This window comes from Aythya marila (genome assembly GCF_965140915.1).
Source record: "Aythya marila genome assembly, chromosome: 4".
Classification (NCBI taxonomy): Eukaryota; Metazoa; Chordata; class Aves; order Anseriformes; family Anatidae; genus Aythya; species Aythya marila.
In genome coordinates this window covers 4,058,556-4,064,555 of record NC_139045.1, presented here as the reverse complement: position 1 = coordinate 4,064,555, position 6,000 = coordinate 4,058,556, and positions in this window count along the sequence as shown.

Below are 6,000 nucleotides of genomic sequence, written 5' to 3'. Positions count from 1 at the left end.
CACCGTAACGCATTTAGAAATGAAGGGAAAATAAATATTTTTTCCTGTGGGCAGTAAAGATGAGTTGATTTTGCCTAGTTGTAAAATTCAGTTATGTATAAACGATTCTTTATTTTATAATAGCTATTAGAGTGTTTGTTTGCAGGATTTTCTTGGGGTGGAAACTTCAGAAGAAGCATTGCTTTGAGCTAATCATTTAGCAAAGGACAAAGATGCCTTAGATTGCTGACTCGTCCTATAGTTAATGGTTCTCTCAGGCTTTTCTCTGTCAAATGTGGCAACTATGACATCAAATGTTATCTCTGTAAACACATGCCAACTTAAAATAGCACATGGGGGGTGGGAGGGGAGCTCCTTATCCTATATTTTCGCCACGATTATGGTCACCGGCGTGTTCGTCTCACCATGGAAAAAAATAGACTTTGGGATAGCTACGCTTTCCAAAAGTTAATTTTTAAAAACAAATGACTAATCTAACAAACCATTCTGCTTTCAAATTAGCCACCTGAGGGACTCCTCCTCTGAGCATATAAAATATGGAATCCTCATTTCTGGGATGCCAGAGGTGACGCTGTGCTATATTGTTTGCACAGCCTCACCGTGGGCACGGGGACAGCAGGAGCTATTAGAGCTTTTATCCCAAGGACCTTGCGGGACAGCAGACTGGCAGGTCAGAGAACCAGACAGCTTTGTTGATCTGCCACTGATCCGCCGTGTGACCTTGAGCAAGTCTTTTCACTTTTCTCTAGCTCTGCTTCTCCTCCTACAATTTGCCTTATCTATTTAAATGGCAGCCTTTCCGAGCAGGGAATTTCTCACCTTGCCTTGGCTAGCAGTGCTCAGCTGAATGTGAAGCCGCCTTCCTTGGGATTATTGCCTTGCGAAACTAGCACGCTGTGCTACCAATTAGAAGATTTAGTATAAAATCCCAATCAGTTATTTTTTTCAGAGGGATCTCCGTGGTGGTCAGTAAAGTCCCCTTCTCCAGTTATTTCAGCCCTGATGCTCTTCCTATCTAGGAGCTGAAGCTGTGAGGCAGCATCACCAACGCTGCCGCTTTCCAGCGAGATTTTTGGGGGCAGCACAGAGCAGGGCAGGCCATGCTGTGCTGCTGAGCTGCACTCCTCCCAGGAGCAGGTCGAATCCGCTCCCATGCTGGGCTTTATCAAGCAGGACGAGAGGTGCTCCTAATCCTGGCCGTGAGTGAAAGTGTGCCCGGGGAGCCGCCAAGACTTTCCTCTGATGCTGGCAATGGACCTCTGGGCAACGGTGCATGTCTCCAGGATCTATACTCAAAAGCCTCAGATGTTCATTTAGTGGAGCTTTTGTACGTATGGCACCTGTTCCTGGATGTTGGGAAAAGTACAAAGAGAAAACCACACCGAGGTCAGGCTTTTCTTCACTTTTTCTTCACTCCTCACAGCACGTTGTTGGTAGATGTCTCCACGCCAGCAGTCTCCTCAGTCAGGGACTGCCACCGACGGACCAGTGCTGCAGGAAACCTCTGCATTCAGCCTAGATCGATGGTATTAAATGCAGGTCGGAACAGGGAGGCTTTTTGGGGGCTGAACCATGATTTTTGGATGGAAGGTATGCTTCGGTTGAGGGGATAATGTGTGCTGCAGCTAATGTTGACTTTGGCCAAGTGGCTTATTATCCTAACTAGGAGATGTTTGTAAATATGCCCAGAAATATCTAATACATTTCACCAGCCAGGCACAAGCTGTCAGCCTACGGCATATCTATAGCACAGCAGTTTCCTCGGCATTTTTCCTCTAAATTAGACAAATTGCCAGACTGTTTAAGGCAGCAGCACACTGCCCAGACCAGGATTTCTTAACCGAGTCCTGGGAGAAATGCGCCCACCTACCTCACCAGCAAGCTGCGGGTAGCCGAGGCTCACGTCCCAGCAGCATCCTTTTCCCAGCCAAGCACACGCCTCCTCCCTCCATCTGCAAGCTGGGAAGAGTCAGGGTAGGAAAGCTGGGGCTGTGCCTTCCTCTGGCGCGCGCACACGGCAAATCCCAGAGCTTTCTGCCTGCAATCCCCCTGAGTCAGCGAACAGCTGGGTTTCTATCCCAGTCGGGAGGCAGCTCTCGGAGGAACATCTGGCTCCGGTCTCTGTCTTGTCTGCTGCTCCTTCACACATCTACTTCCTTGCAAAGACCTTACTGGGGGGAGCGGGAGGGGAAACCGGCTCGAGGTTCTCTGCACTGCTTAAACAGGACCACCCTGCTGCACTGCAACAAACACAGAAGCAACGCTTCTCTATTTCCTACAAAAATACAGCGCACAAATAAGGTTGATGAGGAGATGCAGTCGCATTTGTCTATTGCCATGCAGCTCCGGCATCTCTGGCACTTAGGGGAAGGTTACGTGCAGGGATGCCGCTCGCCTTCCCTCCAGTTTGAGCTCCCACAGTGTAGAGGAGGGCTGCCTGCGTGGAGAGGGCTGGGTGAAAGCTCAGAGTGTTTTCTGGGGCTGTACGACATGCTGAGCAGGGAAGCTAGCCCAGCCAGCCTCGCAGATGAAGCCCTTGCCTCACGATTTGTCCCAGGAGAAGCTAGTGGCGATCTTTTCAGGGACTCGTACTGCTCAGTGTGAGTAACAGTGGCCGAGTGTCCTCCCCAGCAATTTCCAAATGAGTGCAAACCAAATGAGAGAGGGGAAGAACAAAGGACGCTGCTGTGGGGCAATAGATTTGAGGGAAAAAATTGTGATTTTGTGGTCAGTCAAATATGGAATGTGCTGATGGTTCCTTAAGATTTTTCTAATGGAAAAATCATAAGCTGCAAATAGTTAAATCAGAGTCTCTATTTCTCAGCAAACATCTTAAATTACACATAAAAATCTCTTAAACGCCTCAGCTTAAGGGAGGCCCTGGCTAGCTCGAGATCCTTCGCCTTTTGGGGATTTCGCAGCAGACCACCCACTGGGAAAATGAGAAGTTGGCATCTCCACCACTGTGGCACTTTTTCTGGAGACGAGTCTCCGAAATGCTGCGCTCTTTTCCCCGGGGAGATGAAATGAAAGTGTCTAACTTGGTCTACGTGATTTGACAAAGTAGGGAAGCATAAATCACCCGCGACACGGCTTTCTTTAAACTATTAGGTACTCTATTTACACGCATTTGGACCAAATGTCCTGCTTCACCCTGCTACTTACATGTAATGTAATCAGCCCACACTTGTGCAAATAAGTCTAAAATTTCACGCAGAGACATGCTGTGTGCTGTAGATGCCTTGTCTCAGATAATGAGCGAGTTGTATTAATTATTATAAATCTGTCCCAGCCTATTAAAGTCTTTCCTTAATGATGCTGTAGTGAGGTGGCTGCTTCGTTCTGAGTCAGCTGCTCCTGCAGCTATGCTTACCTTTTTGATCGAAACCTTTTGTGGTGCTTAGTGCAGGTAGGTTATTTCAAGCTGACGGGCCAACAAGCCACTTTGTCTGTAGAGCCTTTTATGAAGATTATGCTCTTACCTGTGTAAAAGCCTGGAGTTGAAAGTGCTAATCTTATGTATGCCAGTAAAAAAAACATTAACTAAAACAAATGCCTGCATTATGCCCAGTAAGTACCCATTGCTAGGTAGAAATTATGGATGCAATGTCCATATAGCGAAATGCTCTTCCTCACCAAGTCAGCCGAGCATTTCACAACCACTCACATGCTTTTATCTTCACACCACGTGGAAAACAATAGTTATTCCAGTTCAGGTGAGAGCAGGCAAAAGTGGTACACGACGGACTACATCTGAACCAGGCTTGCATGCCATATGAATCACACAGTGCTTTCCGGGTGTTTTCCGGGTGCCGATCTGGAAGCATCCCAGATCCATCACCTTAAACACATCTCACTGGCTTCACCTCGTCCTGGTGCCTGAAGCAGGCACCAGCCCTGGCGTCTGGCATTTGGCTGACTCAGCAGATGCACAGCCACTTGGACATCCAGTCTGCTGGGATAAGCTTTAGGAGTTGCTGCTGCGAAGGAGAGGCCAGCAGTCTGCATGTAGGAGGGTCCAGGAGATGTGGTGTGCACACCTGACCCTCTCTTCACGCTGAGGATATGGGGTCACCCCACACTTGCAAGCATCAGGCCCAGCAGCTGGCAAATGTCTTGCTGCATAAGGGACCCAAGCCTGGGGTTGCGCTGCTTGTCCTCAGAGGGAATTGGGGCAGAAGAATTCACTTTTGAGGAAAAGAGAGGTCCCTGCAAGACAGGTCAGTACACTTGCCACTCCTGCAGGAGTGTCTAAACACAGCCTAAAGCATGAAGCGCCCTTTGGGGTCGTGCAGCCTCCCCCAGCAGTGGTGAGGGAGCTGAGCTGCAGAAGAGCACGTTAACCCCAGGGGCCACCCAGCCAGGACCCTGTAGCTAATGCCCTGAGGAGTTAAGTGCTGTCAGAGTAGCGTTATGCACAGAGGACTCTCAGAAGCAGCCTTGAATTCCTCTCTGGGATATCAGTGACTGCTTTCCGTGATTTTATCCTTCCTGCCGGTTTGGCTACGGCCCATGTTGGCAGCCTCAAGCTGGGCGTCTCCTGACGGGCAGAGCTGGGCTTTTCTTTGCCCTGCTGGAGACCGCACCACACCAAGGCCGGCCCCCTGGGCAGGGTCTTTGCAGAGGGAAGGGCCCCACAAATCCCTCTAACACAAACTGTGGCGGGGCTGAACCCCGGGTTTTCATCTCAGGGCCTGCACTGGGCTCTGCGATTCTCCTCATAAAGGTCTGGGTATTCGTGGTGGGCATTCTGCCCACATCTCCCCACACACTCTGCTTTCATGTTTGTATAATCTTAATTTTGCTGTGAGATTACTTGGGTGCCATATAGAGTAACAATAATCAAATGATGAGAATCATCATCACTGTTACAGAAACTGCATCAGGGTCACCAACTCAGTTGCTCCATTTTCCCTTCACAAGGTTATTTTGACCATATTTTTTGAAGAAAGGTAAAGGCTGACATTAAAAAATAATAATTATTTGTAAATCACAATGGATTTGGTGTTATCAGCACAGAATGAGATTCATAATTATCTGTCCTGTCACACAGCGTGCTAAGCTGATCTGGGCAGCATATAGGCTCTTCTTAATATGACCACGCAGTGGCCTCTGTGGCGATGTATTCGACAAAGGTGACAGCCTCTGTGCTAGAGGTCTCACAGGAACCAGAAACAAGACCGCTTTGCCTCTTCCCAAGCTGCTTCACCCTTTCTTCTGACTCCTCCTTTGCCTTTATTTGTCCCACCGGAGGAGAAGAGTGACAGGAGCGCTCCGCGTAACGCGACCTGCTTGCAGCCCAGGCCAGGCTCTGCTCCTCCTCAGCCTGCAGCCATGCTCGGCCTGCTCCTGCCGAGCCCTGTCGGACCCACGAGCCCATGGCTGCCCCTTCTCCCTGCCGAGCAGGAGGAAGGCAGGGCGCTGAGCGCGGCGGCCGTGTAAACACTGCTCGCCGAGGTCCCGGAGCCGCGTTATTTATGTCCCCAGAATTCCCAGCTCCACCGGAGGGGATTTGGGCCGTCTCCAATGGCAGTGTCTGGCCGTCGCAAGAATTAAGCCTCCTATTGTCACAGGGAGAGCTGTTGGAGCTGCGCTCCAGCTTCTGAAGCCTTTTTGTTATGAAGACAGAAAAATGCAACGTTCCCTGTGCCCTAGACAATTAAAAGGAAACACCCTGTAAGACGCTGAGAGCCTGCGACTGTCACTAAGTCAGCCATGAGGCTGCTTCTCAGGGTAATTAATACCCCTTTTTGCTGAAAAAAAAACAAACCCCATGACACCCACGGCTGCCAGTGGGAGCCATTTTGTCCACTCTGTCAGGGGCTGAAGCCTCGCATGGCACCCCAGGTGCCTGGGCCAGAATTTGCAGAAGAGACCAATGCCACCAAGTGTCCCTCTCCATTCCCTCACTTTGACCACAAGGCTATCACTGCCGATGTGTGGGGATGGCTGTCACCCCGATGGCATCATGCCACCATGTTTTGACAGGGCCGTGGCCAG